This window comes from Balaenoptera acutorostrata, chromosome 10, assembly GCF_949987535.1.
Source record: "Balaenoptera acutorostrata chromosome 10, mBalAcu1.1, whole genome shotgun sequence".
Taxonomy (NCBI): domain Eukaryota; kingdom Metazoa; phylum Chordata; class Mammalia; order Artiodactyla; family Balaenopteridae; genus Balaenoptera; species Balaenoptera acutorostrata.
This window is the reverse complement of record NC_080073.1, coordinates 20,797,586-20,813,086: the sequence shown is the minus strand read 5'-3', so window position 1 is coordinate 20,813,086 and position 15,501 is coordinate 20,797,586. Positions and strand designations below refer to the sequence as shown.

The 15,501-nt window shown below is 39.4% G+C and overlaps 1 long non-coding RNA gene across 2 annotated transcripts in view; it reads left to right on the top strand.

The window, feature by feature from the left end:
* The first annotated feature begins 206 nt into the window (after positions 1-206).
* Positions 207-15,501, top strand: part of LOC130709105 (uncharacterized) — a 714,106-nt gene continuing 698,811 nt past the window's right edge. For both annotated transcript variants that reach the window (XR_009009601.1, XR_009009600.1), the window contains exon 1: positions 207-413. This is a non-coding gene — a long non-coding RNA (uncharacterized LOC130709105). The remainder of the gene's footprint in view (positions 414-15,501) is intronic.

Sequence of the window (15,501 nt, the reverse complement as noted above, 5' to 3'; positions counted from 1 at the left end):
ATATTACAGGGAAATTACATTCCCTTGGGTATGCGCAGCAAGGGTGATGAGCGGTGAGAATACCCGGGACTCCAGCCGCTGCGTTCGCCTGTTGGGTGGAAAGCGTTGGGCGTGGCTCCGCCTATTCCCACCCACCTGCCAATCATCTCAAATCGCACGGGTGGCTTGGGGAGGCGGGTCAGTGGAATCCAGGGCAAAATGGCGCTTCTAAGCTTTTCAGCGGGACGCGAATTCACGAACGTCTCGGGGGTGGAAAAGGTCATGAACAGAAAACCTGCCGCACCTCTGAATTTTTACAGATTTCAGTGATTTGGTTCCAATCCAGAAACTATCTCGAGGCAATAAAAAGGCTGCTGAATGGTAACCGAGAAACACGGCTAAACTCTCAGCGAGCTACTTTAACGGTACCAGAGGTATTTAATTTTCATGGTCTCGCAATAAACTTAAAGGCAAATTAGAAAAGTAAGGCTCAGTTTTGCTAAGGCTCCAATTTATGTGCTTTGGGCTTCTTCTAAGTAGCCTGTGGGGGAAGCTGGCTAAGAACGTTGAAATTTAAAGACTTTTGCCAAGTGTCCTGCGTGAAAATTTCCAGCGTTCTGTGGCGTTTCCAAGGGCGTCTCGCTGTGTACTCCTAGGCCTCGTATTATCCGCAGGTTTGGGAAGTGGGCCTTGGCTGCTGGGACGTCACATTTTAAAGGGCAAGTGCTGAAGTTAGGGAGCAGTTCACTTCGTCTATTGTATTCGGGGAAATCGCTTAGTTTGTTTCGGTGTTAAAACTTAATCATTGCTTTAGCTTCACAGTTTGCCTTTCGAGGCAAAGGGAGGCCTGCAAGGGAGGTGGTTCGCATAGTGAAAGGAATCTCTGAGCCTCAGTTTCTGTATCTGCAACTCGTGGATGTTAGTAACACCATCTCGTGGTGATGTTCGTTGGCATAAATTCAAGAATGATAGCAAAGTTGCCGGTATGTGTTGAGTCCTAATACAGTAATCGTTGACAGGGAAGAACCCTCTGTTACAGGATGAACAAAATAGTTTGTCATCCGTGAGACTGGGAACTAGAGCAGTCTGTGGGTTTTAATCCGGACGGTAGTTGGATTCAGGGGTGTGGCTTGAATGGCTCTGAATGAGGGGCCTTTTGAAGGAGAGCAAACGAATGTTCTGTTTACTCAGCGTCAGCTGACACTAAACAGGCCAAGGAACAGTTTCATGGAGGATCAGGGTTCGGTGTTTACAACTGGTCGCACGCGTCCCTGATTTGAGGGTTCAAATGGGTAGTTTAAGAGAGAAAATGAATGTCTACGTTCTTGAAGGCCAATTTGGGCGTGCACATCTGGGATTTGGGATCTCATTGGAAAGTCTGTGTTATTTAAATTTCTAAAACGAGCCCTTCTAATATGACCTCAAGCTAATGTGTGGGTGTGTTTGAGTAACAGCTTTGAGTCATTTCTTCCAACAGGCCTACTAAGCAACTCAGGATAAAAGTATTGTTTCCCTTGAATGGTAGAATTGTCAGGAAGGTAACAAATTGCCCTAGACTTCTGTGGGTGAAATAGGATTCAAACTTGTTTTAATTTTTCTGGACTTAAAAAAAAAAAACAAACCTTTGAGAGTTGACTGATGTGAAAATACTGTGTGCTTGCCGGTGATTCTCCAGATGACGACGAGTCGTGTTACAGTCTTGCCTTCTTTTTCTCTTTCCCGTGTCCCCACCCCCCATCTCTCACCAGACAGCATAGGTGAAGAGGTTGAGTTGTAGATCTCATTTCTCCTGTTTTGCTGCTTGTGAAGTCTGCCAACAGAATCCACCTTGACAAAGTCAAGGACTGTGCGTTTAATGTTGAACTGAGTGAATAAATTATGCATGAAATTGTACCAGAGTCTCTTGTGTGCAGAATTGCTCCTTTTGATATGAAAGGTTAATTCAGAAAGGAGTCCAAAATAGCTGGAAATTGTGGGGATAAGTGGATAGTATTCACTGTTGTGAGCTGTTATTACCAGAAATTGCATTCCCCTCTCTGGCTTCCCTGGAGATTTCGCTTTGCCAGTGAATATAAACTGTACTCAATAGAATAGCATTTAGGAGTAACAAGAGTGTATGTCCACACACAATGAAATATTCTAATGGTGTTTTAAAAAGAAGTTGTACTTTTTCATGTATATCACGCACCCCAAGGAAGAATTTCTATTGCATTTAGGTCAAGAACAAGGCATATCCAACGTTATGAGTTTTGAGCGTATATGGATTGCAAGGGGCTGACCGGGACTCCTACTTTGGAGCCTGGGCTGGTCATGCCACTGATTAGCTATGCAAGCCTGGCTCCTGCTAAAGCCCAAACCATCTTTGCTTCAAGAAGGAGCCGCCCCAAATTGTTTTATCACTACCTCTTACACATCCAGCTTTAGTTTAATCTTTGGCAAATTTATGAAGCCCTTCAACCTGTTTCACTTAAATGTCCTTTTAACACACACCCTTATATCATTTTTATGTTAGTTCATTATTTCCAGCAGAAAAAACATAGTTGTCTGGAAAGCTAAATTTTCCTTAAAATACACATCCACATATTTTTGGAGCTTGTTAGAGACTCCTTTTTGTGTTTCCATCACAAGGGAACAGAATTGTGCCACCAGACTGTGGAAGTTGTTTATTTTTGTCGCTCTTATGTACATTTTCAGAAACCATCTCCTTCTTAATCTCCACTGGGGACCAGTAGTTTTTTCTCTAATTATAAAGTGGTCTCATTTCTGACCTGGGGTAGTTTTAAATTTTAATTCCTGGCTTGTGTTTATAAACTGTTAGACTACATTATCCTGTTGGGAACATTGAGAGGAAGGCTTCAGTCTTTTGTGTTGGTTTTAACAATTAGATATTCATTCAGTGTCTTGAAATGTATTTTGGGCCAATGAAATATGCATTTTTGATGTCGATTTTTTTCTTTCCGTGTTTCACTTATCTATGTATTTCACATTAGCAGTGAAGCTTTTCAGACTCTGGATGGGTGATGGTGAATTTCTGTTAGTATTATTAAAAATCTAAGAGGAGTGAACACAATTGATAGGGTTACTTTCTTTAGTATTCTTTTTTGGTTTCAAAATGTTTACGTGGAAAAAGGTGTAGAAATCGTGGCATAGGGAATATATTTCTACAAATTTTGGCAGGTGCTGGGTTAAAGTTGCTCAAACATCAAGGAGCCTGTGGGTTTTTTTTTTTCAAAGTGTTATTTTGTTACTTTATGGCATTACTAAGGATCCTTTAAAATGACTAATCCCTACCCGACTCATTAATGCCAGGAGTGTTAAATTTCTTTTTTCTGCTGTCTGTGACTCATTAGTCTGTGTTCTGGACAGCAAATTGGCAAAATGGCCTCTTGTCACTGGAAAGTGTTCCTTTTGCACTTGGAGAATATAATGTACCTGAGGGGCTGCAAAAATTTTTTTCATGTGAACCTGGATGCCCCAGGCTGCTAAAACCTAAGAGTTAAGTCACAAGGAGGTATGGAATCATGCTTAACCTCCTGAGGACTTAATTACAGTGGTGTCTACCCTTGTGGAACTAGATTCGATGTATTTTAAAATCTTTGGGGCCAAAGATACCGTTTTGATGCAGATTTAAATACCTTCAGCAGATTAAACTGAAAGATCCTTGAATAAACAACTTTGTAGCACTGGGGACAGGTACTGAAGGTAGTGAAGATGCCGATTAATGTCTTATTTTAATTTACAGAATTCTGCAAGATTAAGTAGTAGAAGTTTTCATAGACTTCTGTAGAATATGCATCCATGTATGAATAAAACAAAAACCGAAGTTCTTTTAAGAGATGTTCCATCTAGCATTTACATGTATCTATGTATGTATAGAATAATACATGTAATTGTTTTACATATAAATCTAGAGTTTTACATATAAAACAAATAATTTTAAATATTTTATAAAATTTTAAATATATTTTGAATATATTATAAATATACTTTACATATAATTTGAATGACACAAATATATTTTCTATAATTTTAAGTATAACATTTAAATGTTATACTGAAAATTATGGTGACAGATTGTTAACTTCTACCCCAGACATTTTTGCCAGCAAAGAATCACCCAAAGAAACAATTTAGAAGCAAATGGAGACTCTTTTCCGTAAAGTAATTAATACCTTTAAAAGCATGTTTGAAATAACTAGTTAAGCAAGAGAATCAATCTCTTTTAAAAGCTTTCAATTCACCAGAGGCCCCTTCAACAGCACACACCTGCTCACCAGCGGTTCAACACCCTGACACCATCAACGCTTTCTTTATCTACCCTCCTTTTTCTTGAGGGAGGAAAAAGCAGATACATATTTCCTTAAAAATGTATACATCCCTCCACCCCCAAGATCCAAACGCATGATGCATTCAATTTTCATTATGAAGTGACTAGTGAATATTTAGAAGCCTGCGTTTAAAATTGCGGGTATTAAATGCACATAAAATGAATATATTGTTTGTGAAATGTTAAACACAAGTCCTTTTTTTCCCAGTTGTTAAGCACAAATATGGGTCTGCCATGCATGTGTGTTATCTTGGGAAAATGTGGGGCTTTATTAGCCCTTCTTTAAATCATACAAATTATTCCTTTTAGCTCTAAAGGATCTTTTCTTTTGGTAAGTTTTTTTGACTAAAGATAACTTCACAAAAGCATATGTAAGTTAACCAGAAATGCAAGGAAAAAGTAACACTTATTCAGAAGTGATGTATCTTTTTAAGCATCATTTGGGGGCGATAGAAAAGGCAATTTTTAAAATGCAAGTAATCTTTAGGAAAAATATTATGAAAAGGCTTTATTAGTATTATGTTGTATTGTGTTAGCATCCATTTCATGGGAAAGATGTTTCATTTTAACAAGATCCTCCACTGGCAAGAAAATTAACTTTTTTTCTGCTTTGGCACAGCTCCAATCCTTTTTTCCTTTCCTCTCCTAGTGGATGAAATGATCTGAGTGGAAAAAAGGTTTTTTTTTTTTTTTGGAAAGAACAGATTTACAGGTGAATGTTACCAATGAAAATATTTGAAGTGAAAAAATGAAAATCAAGTGATTGCTGCATATCTTTTTGGTGAGCAGTTTGGAGTTCTGCTGACTGGGTATAAGGAATGACCATCTAACCCAGTTGGTGAGAGAGCACATTTTAATCCACTAATGTTGCGCATTGATTTTGGAAGATTTGCAATGTGATACATGCAATAGGAATTTTTGCAGCTGGTATCAAGTATATCCAGTGCTAATATTTATTTTATTATTCATTATGTTCTTGTACTTTACAGCTTTTAGGCAGAAAAGTTGATATTTACCCTTGATATACTTAAAAAAATTTTTTTTCATTGGAGTATAATCGCTTTACAATGTTGTGTTAGTTTCTGCTGTACAATGAAGTGAATCATCTATATGTATACATATATCCCCTCCCTATTGGACCTCCCCCCCCCGCCCCCCCCCCCCCATCCCACCCATCTAGGTCATCACAGAGCACTGAGCTGAGCTCGCTATGCTGTACAGCAGGTTTCCCTGCTATTTGGAAGCCTAGGAGAGCTGTTTTCTTTTTCGGTTGCTGTGTGGATCAGTTTCCTATTGCTATTGTAACAAAGTATCACATACAAACAATATAAATTTATTATGTTACCATTCTAGGTCTCACTGAGCTAAAATGAAGGTGTTGGCAGGGCTGCATTCCTTTCTGGAGGCTGTAGCTGGTCATTTGTTTCCTTGGCTTTTCCAGCTTCTAGAGGCTGCTCGCTGGCATTCCTTGACTCATGGTCCCTTCTTCCATCATCAAAGCCAGCCATGTTGCATCCCTCTGACTTTTCTTCCATAGTCACATCTTCCTCTGCCTGTCACCTTAGCAGGAAAGGGCTCTGTTGACTCATGTGACTAGGTTGGGCTCATCCAGATGATTCAAGCTCATACCCCACCTCAAGGTGATTAACATTTGCAAAGTCCCTTTTCTCAGGTTAGGTAATATATTCACAGGTTCTGAGGATTTGGATGTAGACATCTTTGGGGGACCATTATTCTGTCAGTGTGCAGAAGAAGGATGAAGAGAGTCAACAGCAATAGCAATCATTGCCATTGATTTTATTTGGTGCCTCCTTTGGCTTTTTACAAAAATGACCATGCATGATGCACAGTAGGCACTCAGTGAGTATTTATTTAAGAAAATGAATGAATGGATTCATTGATTCTTGTCTTTATTCATCAGATGGTATTATTTGGAGCGTGTAGCAGAAGTGAGAAGGCACTTCAGGTTTGGTCAGTAGCAGAGAAATGGAAAGGTTTTGCAGGAATTTATTGATATATATAAGCAAATCCATTGCTTGGTGTAACATTTGCCAGAGGCATGAGGCTACAGGAACTTAAAACTAAGCATCAGGTGCTGGAATAAAGTCACTGCTAGTGCTCAGAAGTCAAAGTACAAATCTGTATACCTGTTCCCTGAAGGACGCAGACAGCAGAAGGTCCATAACTCTGAGTGTGCCTTCAACGCTGTGAAATATACTAGGAGGGGACAAAATAAAGTTCAGCACACACAGGCCACCTAGAGTGATCTGGCATCATGGACGATTCTTCTTGGGCACAGTCAATGGAGTTATGAAGCTTCTTTTAACTACTGGGGTTTGGCTGGCATGAATCTCGTGTGTCTCTTTAAGAGTAAACAGAGCACACACCTGTCTTTGTTCCTGTTTCAGAGTTGAGATCCCAAAGTGGAAAAGGCTTGGGCTTCAGGAAAAGACCTGCTTTAAATTCCTGCATAACTGGGTAACCAAGTATCGGTAAAATAGAGATAATAATATCTACTTTGTGGATTGCTGGAAAGATTAGGGAGACCTTTATAAGGCCTTTAGCAAAGGAACAATGAATATAGTAGGTACTCGATAAGCATTATTATTATTATTATCATTATTATAACATTTCTGAGCCAGCCTCTAATTTTGCTAGTAATGTGTTATACAAAAATGTCATTCATCTCAGATAACTAAGAGGCACACTTTAGTTAAGAGTTTAGGCTCTGGGGCTTCCCTGGTGGCGCAGTGGTTGAGAATCTGCCTGCCAGTGCAGGGGACAGGGGTTCGAGCCCTGGTCTGGGAAGATCCCACATGCCGCGGAGCAACTAGGCCCGTGAGCCACAGGTGCTGAGCCTGCGCGTCTGGAGCCTGTGCTCCGCAACAAGAGAGACCACGATAGTGAGAGGCCCGCGCACCGCGATGAAGAGTGGCCCCCGCTTGCCGCAACTGGAGGAAGCCCTCGCACAGAAACAAAGACCCAACACAGCCAAAAAAATAAATAAATTAATTAATAATAATTAAAGGTGCTAATAATTAAAAAAAAAAAAAGAGTTTAGGCTCTGATTTATTCATCCATTTATTCATTCATTTTTTTTTTCACACATTCCAAAATGCCCTATTGCTATTATGCAATGGGCTGTGAATATAACAGTGAACAGAAGTTGTGGTCTGTTGCCCCACGGTGCTTTCGGTCTAGTGGAAGGGACAGGCCACCAGGTAAATAAAGAAATCCAGGCTCATATTCCTGGTACCATAGCTTAGCAGCTGTGTGGCTCTGGGCAGATGACCGTTACTTCTCTGAATCTTTACTTCCTCATCTGTAACTGAGGTTAACAGGACTTACCTTGAAACGTTGTTATGGAGATTAAATGACGTAACGCACGTACATGTTTAACATAGTCGTTGGCACATAAGAATGATTATTTTGTAACTGGTTTGGGGGAGTGTTTAAAGAAGATACGTTTTTGATGAGATAGCTGTGTCCTTTACAGGGAAAGCACCACGTGGCATAGAAACTTTTAAAAAGTGCGGCTGTGTCCTCGTCTTTCCTCCTGGATTCCTCATGCTCAGTTTTTCAGGGGGTGCTTTTCCTGCTAGTACTAGTGCTCCTCTACCTACAACTACAGCTATTAATACTATTGCTGTTACTACTGTACTTAGCATATACTAAGTTTTTGCTCTGTGTCGGTCACTATGCTAATCACAGTACCTGTGTTATGATGTTTAATCCACCTCCTGGCTCTGTAGCATAGATTAGGTGCTGTTTTAGAACCCATTTCACTGCTAAGGAAACAGACCCAAGAGGGTTAAACCTTAGCTCTACATCAAGGGAGTGATGGCCCAGAATTCTACCCCAGGTAGTCCAACTCCAGTGCCTGCCATTCTTTGGAAGGAAGCAGGTTTGGGGATAACTTTCCAGTGAGATAAATTTCATGGAGGATGATTGGAAAATAGAAGAGGAATGTAGGGCTGAAATTCCACTTGGCTGCTCTATGATAAAGGAGGTAGAATTCATTTGCTGATACGCTCATTCTTCGATCAAACACCTACCAAGTGCCTACCAGTACTGGGTGCCCTTAGAAGAGATGAAGTTGGTGTCCCCAAGGACTTTTCACTCCGTTGTGGGGGCAGGAGTGACAGGTTGGTAAACACAGTGTGCTGCCTGGTCTCATAGAGGCCTTGTGCATGTGGTAGGAGAGTTCAGGACATCCCATCTAGCCTTGGGTGGCTGGGAAAGGTTTCCTGGAGGATGTACATCCTGAGGAAAATTTAAGATTTGCTTACCAGAACCTTAGAAAATTATTTACTAAGACATGTGGACGAATGCATAGCATAATGGTTAAGAGTACAAGCTTTGGAGTTAAAATTGGCTACTTTCACAGCCTGCCTCTTCCATTTTCTAACTCTTTGACCTTTTCCCATTAAGCTCTTAGAGTCGTTATCTGAAAGTTGGGAACGCTCAGAGTATCTCTTTCTTTGGAGTGTAGTGAAGACTACAGGGAAAGCTGTTGGCGGAGCACCAGGTGTGTGGGGAATGTCAACACAAGTTAACCTTTATTACCACTGTTCTTGTCGATATCGCAGTTGTCATCATCATAACCATCATCATTTTTTTTTAGAAATAATCCTGAACAGCACGACAGGTAATAAAGGGATGTTTTTCGTTGGTGTTGCTGAATTCTTAAGAAGGCTAGTACCTTGGTCTTAATTTTTAGAGCTGGAAAAATTTCAGACAGTTTATAAGTCCCTGTGATCTTATACAAATATATATTACTGGAATGATACGTGGAAAGAGCACAGTTTGTTTACACCCCAGCTGAAAATGTGCAATGACATAATGTAACCCTTTAAGATAACAGAAGCTAGCTGCCCCATTCATATTTAAATGTGAGTCACCTTCCAGGGAGACTTGCAAGATTCTACGTGACAAGCTGGAAAAGTAAAAACTGCTAGCAAGGTGGGAAAGAATAAATTCACACTTGGAGGGAGGTATTATAGGCTAGAGGCCCCATCGAGCCAATTCCCGTTTGGAGCAGAAAAATGACACCCTAGCGGCCAGAGAGAAGAACTGCAGCACCGTGACATCATGGTCCAGATTATTGAACTATGGGGCGCTTTTCACATTTGAGGAACACTTTTCACTTGTTTAGAAATATTTTGTATAAATGGCATATATGCCCAGGCACAAACAGTCTGCTGTAATGACTTTTAAAAAACACAGTGTAGTTATTTCTGACTTTTCCCCCATTGGGACCCTCATGTGTCTTGGATCAGGTTGGCCAAACCACTTCCAATATCTTCTAGTTCAGCCGAGTAGGTCTCAGAAGAAAAATAAAGACCAAATTTTTGACAATAAGGACAACAAAAGAAAGGTCGGAAACCTCAAATAATGTCCATCTCCATCAGTGTTTGCTGAGAACCCATCAGAAAGAGGAGGCCTGAACGTGGTGCTTGGGGACAACATTTAACAAATTAATTACTTATGTAAATTGAATTGACACATAGACAGTTGGATGAGGTTAGGAGGTTAGTTTGAAGGAATGACAAACTGCTAATTAGGGCTCCTCTCACGGCTGAATCAGATTTGCTATGGGTCTGTCTCTGTGAACTTTTACGTGAATGGTAATTCAGTGATCAGTACTCGGTTGAATCAGAACCTGGCAGTCACTTTAATATAGGCCGTTTTGGACAGGCTTGGCATATCTCCTGTGCATAAAGTAATCGCTGTCATTGAAAACAATCCTGCTCACCAGAAATGGCAGTGGGCATGACTTTCAGGAGTAGAGTCAGGTTGTTAGAGAAGGTAAAACAGCGAGTGTAAAGGTGAACTTGAATTTTGCCTTCCAGTAAAAATCTCTTGGAGGGCAACGACTATATGAACTACACTTGGACTTCCAATTCCTCTTCTACCAATTTAACAACATAATTCAAGATGTACGTAGGACTTAACAATGAAGATGTTCAGAGTAGCATTGTTTACTTTAATGAAAGATTGGAAATAAAATATTTGCAGTGAGGTATTGATTAAGTAAATTATAAACACCCAAACAATGAAGTATTTTTGTGCTGTATATATATATGTATATATACATATGTATATACATGTATATGTGTATATATATACATATATATGAAACAACATAAAGATGTATACTGTATATTACTAAGAGAAAAATAAGATGGTAGTTCTGATTTTGATTATGATGATGATCTCATTTAACTGGTATCTTTTTCTACAATATTCTTTTTTTTTTTTTTTTTTTTTAAATTTTTTTTTAAATTTATTTATTTTATTTATTTATTTATTTTTGGCTGTGCTGGGTCTTCGGTTCGTGCGAGGGCTCTCTCCAGTTGCGGCAAGTGGGGGCCACTCTTCATCGCGGTGCGGGGACCGCTCTTCATCGCGGTGCGCGGGCCTCTCACTATCGCGGCCCCTCCCGTTGCGGGGCACAGGCTCCAGACGCGCAGGCTCAGTAGCTGTGGCTCACGGGCCCAGCCGCTCCGTGGCATGTGGGATCCTCCCAGACCAGGGCTCGAACCCGTGTCTCCTGCATTAGCAGGCAGACTCTCAACCACTGCGCCACCAGGGAAGCCCTACAATATTCTTTAAGAAGAAATTGTGGAACGTCTTTCCTATGTGAGATCTTTCCATTTCTGTTAACTTAATTATTCAATTTGTTTTGGTCGAGTTTTGATGCTTGATTTCTTAGCTGTGTCAAAAGTAATATTTACTTTTAGTAAAGATAATTTAAAATAGAAATCTTAATTATTTTCTTAACTCTAACTACTTATTCCTAAGAAAACCAAAAAAAAAAAAAAAAAATTACCCGCGAGAATATTTTTTCACCCCTAAATCTGCTTGAGCAAAAGCCATCCTATCTCTCTTCACTCATCACTTCAGCAGCTTCCTGCAGTTATTGAAGAAGTTGGGAGAGTAAATGATGTTATATTATCATAAACACTGCCTCCATTTAATGTATATGGAGAAATATTTTATAATTTCTGTGTTAAATTTCATTTATTGCCTGTATGTTGCTATTGTAGCAGCAAACATTGGTTAAATGTGAGATTCTGGGATTGCCATTCCACCTAGCTTAATTTGGTGAAAGACAGTGTAGAATGGCCTTCTGGCATTAATGCCACATGTGATGCTACACACACGTACATGCATGTGTATTAGATCAGGGTTTCTCATTCTTGGCCCCATTGACATTTGGGGTTGAATAATTCTTTGTTGTAGAGGGCGGTACTGTGCACCGTAGGATGTTTAGTGGCATCCAGGGCCTCCACTCACTAGATTCCAGTAGCACCCCTCATCTACCTCTTTCTGAACAGTGAATAACCAAAAATGTCTCCAGAAATTGCCAAATGTCCCCTGGGGTGGGGAGACAACCCTGGCTGAGATTGATATACGTACAGTGTTAATGGGTGTTATTTGGGGGTGGTGAGAACATGAATGATATCCCTTCTCCTGTCTGCTTTTCTCGTTTTAATTTGTTTATACTGATGTGTATGACTCTAATATTCGAAAAAAGGCCAAAAGACAAAAAATTCATAGTAAATGAAACAAAGCTCTGAAAAGCAGGACATAGAGCACTAAATCACTTATGGTCCTTGCAGTTGTAGAGTGCTTTGCAATTTGCAGTTACCTTCACACATACATATCATTCTTTTGGACTTTCAGTTTTGTGAAGTAGGTGGATAGGGATTATTACCATCCTTCTTTACAGATATAAATACTGAGGTCAAGATCAAGGTCATCCAAGTGGTTAAAGAGCAGACCTTGCACTAGAGCTCCAGCCTCTTGACTCCTGAATTACCTTAACCACTGCTCCAGGGCTGATCACCTGTTCCATGTGTGACATGGAGGCATGGCTCTGATATCTACTGGGCTTCGTATCCCTGTGGTCAAGTAGACTCTTTAATGGAGAATTAGAATTAACAAATAGAAAAGAGAACAGAAGGGCAAGGCATCTCCTATTAAAGACCCACGTCTGGGTCTTTAGATGGATGAATGGTCTGGTCTCAGGTGGATGAATGATTTCCTTGACTGAGCTTCCTCCTAGGGTCCCAAACCATGTTCAAGGTTTTTAGAGTTGCCAACTTTTATTTTGCCATGTAAAACCATTTAAAATCTACTATTTATGATTACCATTACTTCCATCTTCAAGTTTTTAATATACAAAGGAGACTGACAAGTGTCAATTTTGTGAGTTGTTTTCTATGAAATCATTTACATACTCAGCTTTTCTGTCCTGGATGCATATTTATTTTGAGAAATTTAAATGGAATTAATTCCCCTACTTCCAAGGGAAAAGACCCTTCCAGATTTCCCATTATATTAAGTTTCTGGGGATCTCTTTTTTTCCATGGGTGCATTTCCTCTGGTTGTATTAACATAATGGGAATTAAGCATGTGCATCGACTGATATATCTCCCATATGCTGGGAATTTAATTTCCCAGTCTAGGTGTGTCTTGGATAAGGCACAGTAATTATTATTACCCATTATTATCAGAGTGCACAAAAATACCCTGAGAAGTAAATATTTAATATTTCACACTCATTGCCTCTTTTTAGTTTTTAATTTACTGTGTGCATAGCGAGCAAATTATATGTCTTTTCTTGCACCAGTCTTAAAATTAAGCCCTTTTAATTTTGAATAGCATCTGGTTGTCAAACACACACCATTTTATTTTCTTACATTGAGTCCTGAGCTTTCCAGCCTCTCTGAAAAGGAGTCAACATATAGATATAGGTGAGTGTAAAAGATCTTATTTTAGATTTTAATTTTTGTTTCAATTTTAAGAGCATTAATACGTCGCCTCAGTGACTACACTTTTAATTTAACCTACTGGGCTTGCATTCTCACATTTCAAAACTGACAAATGAATGGGGAAGGAGGGAAGGCTTTATGTAGTGTTGGACTTGGCGTTACTCCTTTAAAAGCAACATTACCCATCTCTGGATCTTGGAATGCCTTGCAGAGAGGAAAGCCCAGCACATAATTTGGTTCTCCAAATAATTCTTGAACTAATCAAATCAATCTGTGCCTCATAACTCCACCATTCCCCCTCTTGGCTTCCTTGTCTGTTGACTTTGCATCTTCTCTTGTTCTGCCCGTGGTTTGACCCTAAAATGTGAGCATTTGTTTTCCGGGTTGTTCCTTTCTGTTCTGTCTGTGACTTTTTCAAGCCTGTAAAGCTAAAGCATGTCTCTGGTTACCACTTAGGACATCATTTACCCGAAAGCTCTAGGAGGGGTTCCAATCATCCAGCATTTCTGTTAGCTTAGATTTAGGATTGTAGACTCAGCTGTGTCCAAGAGCCAGACAGGTGATGTAGATGTGTGGAGTGTGCAGCGGGCAGGACGATAGGGAGTGGTGAGGAGTGTGGTGAGCTGGAGCATGTAAGACCTGCATAAAAGGGGAAGTGGCTCTGTCATTTCTGCTCAATGTTGCTATTCAGGAATATGTACCCAGAGTTGCCAGATATTTTTGTTAAGAGAGAAGTCAGAAATCTAGACTTGGTTGAAATATTGCCATTTTCTTTTTTTTTTTAATTAAATTAAAATTTTTAATTGAAGTATAGTTGATTTACAATATCATAGCACAGTGATTCACTTATACATATATATATATTCTTTTTCAGATTCTTTTCCCTTATAGGTTGTTACAAACTATTGAGCATAGTTCCCTGTGCTATACTCTATTTTCAGATATGACAATAAATTTCTAATTTTTAAAAATGCTGTTGCATATCAGAGAATTTTGAAATTTGCCTGGATATTTGACAATGTGGAGGAATTAGTGTTAACTTTTGGGGCATGCTGTTGGTATGATAGTTATGTTTTTTAAACTGTCCTTATATTTAAAAATATTCACTGAACTCTTTACAGATGCATGATGCAGTGTTTGAGATTTGTTTCAAAATGATCCAGGGGTTAGGGTGGGGAAGTGGAAATAAATGAAACAAGGGGTAAAAATGAAATGACATTGACCATGGATTGATAATTATTGAAACTGCATGATGGATGAATACACGTGTATTTAAATTTGTACATGTTTGAAGTTTCCCTAATAAAGAGTTCAATAAACAAAAAACAAAAACAAAAAACCGTGGCCACAGTCTAGATTTTACCTCAGGCTACGAGAGTTGTCTTTGATCCATGATTTTTTCTATACATGTCCCAGTCTACTTATGTTTTCAATCTGTACTGTGTTCGGTTATGGTATTTTTTAAACTTTATCGTAAATGTACCAACCTAATGCTGTGTGAGCTGTCTCTCATTCCACAGTTCTTGAACTTTTTTGAACAAGTGCTTGTTCATCTCATTTATTTCGTAAATTTTTGAACCTCCAATCGTATTCCCTTGAGCTTTCATCATTCCAGAAGACTTTTATCTCTGTTATTCTCTCCTCATGGGAAAGTTCTCAGATTTATTAACAAGCACTTCAGAGGATTTTCGCGGAACTTACCTCTTGTGATGCATTGTGTCTTTTCTAAGGCACATGTGAATTTGCACAAGTTCCAAATGTGTCCTAGGTTGGAAAAAGGAGGGTCAGTTTTCCTTTTAATTTTGTCACCTTTCTTACCTATTTTTCTTTTCTTTTCTATCAGGATTGGAATCTGCCTGTCTATTCCCCCCTCTTTGGACCGTGAGCTTTCTGAGGACCATTATGGTTCGCACCCCAGTGCTGAGCCAGTGCCCATGTGGGTGGACAGCCTTTCGTTTATTCAGAGAGATTTATTGAGCCCCTTACTCCGTGGCAATTTTTTCATCTCATTTCTTCTCGCTACTTCAATTTCACTTCTTTTTTTTGCTGAAAGTGAGGTAGTCTTACTCTTGTGAAAGAGGAGCATACTATTCCAATTATCCTTTGGGTACTTTCTGTTTTCTTATTCTCAGGTTCTATATAGACTGATCCACAGCCTCATTTACTGGTTAGTTTTGATCTTTCTTCTTCTTTCTTCTTCTTCTTAGCAAACCTCAAAGTGACAGATGAAAGGCTCCTTGGAATTCCTATTGCTTTTTACCAATCTCAGGTTTTATATCCTGCCTCGACAAGCTCTCTTCCTTTGTTCCTTTATTTAGCAGAGATTTTTTCGAGCACCTACTGTATGTCAGGCACTGTTCTAGACTGTGAGGATCTAATAGTAAACAAAACAGACAAAAATCCCTGCCTTAAATT